This window comes from Anthonomus grandis, chromosome 10 (assembly GCF_022605725.1).
Source record: "Anthonomus grandis grandis chromosome 10, icAntGran1.3, whole genome shotgun sequence".
Lineage (NCBI taxonomy): Eukaryota > Metazoa > Arthropoda > Insecta > Coleoptera > Curculionidae > Anthonomus > Anthonomus grandis.
Window position 1 is genome coordinate 17742913 of NC_065555.1, and position 789 is coordinate 17743701.

A 789-nucleotide genomic window follows, 5' to 3' on the forward strand; every position below is an offset into this window, starting at 1 on the left:
GTCCAGCTCGTCTGGATACCTGACGGGTTGTCCGCAATACTATCGGTATTGACAACCCGGAATGCCGATGGTGCTGTGAGGAGGATGAAACCGTTGACCATGTAGTCGGGGAGTGCCCAGCACTCACGCGCGCCAGGTTCAAATTCTTGGGTAACACTTTCAGTGTACCGAGCGACTTTAAGTCCTTCAGACCAGAGAGCCTTATCGGTTTCTCTAAGGCCGTTGGGCTCTGGTAACTCCCGGTGGGGCATGACGGGTCCATCAGGAGACCTATATGCACAACTGCCTTGGCAGCCCACTGTTTCGTCAATTCAATTCAATTGGCCCCATAGTTTCTACTTGAGGTATCCTGTATAGAACATTTATATTGCCAGAAACCCGCAAGAAACGCTTAAGGATCCATGAACATGTGCCTTAAGGTAAGACATACATATGGCAACCCAGGAAACATTAAAATGTGCCGCCTTAAAGTCAAATTTACAATGTTGCCGATGTAGTTTTATTCCCGAAAAAGAAACCGGTAAAATATAATAAAACAACGAAAATAAGTTTAAAAAAATCCATCAATTCTATCCGTAATGACTTTTACTGCTACAATCTGTGAACATGTGCGTCAAGATAATTAAGATACATGGCAACGTCGCCTTGCGGGTTTTAAAGTCACTTTTACATTGTTGCCGCTTCATTTTGCTATGAATCAAAATTCGACAAACGCCATGGACACACGTAATGAAAAGAAAAGAGATGAAAACATTTGCCTATGTCTTTGATTTAAAAGTCTGTTTTCTC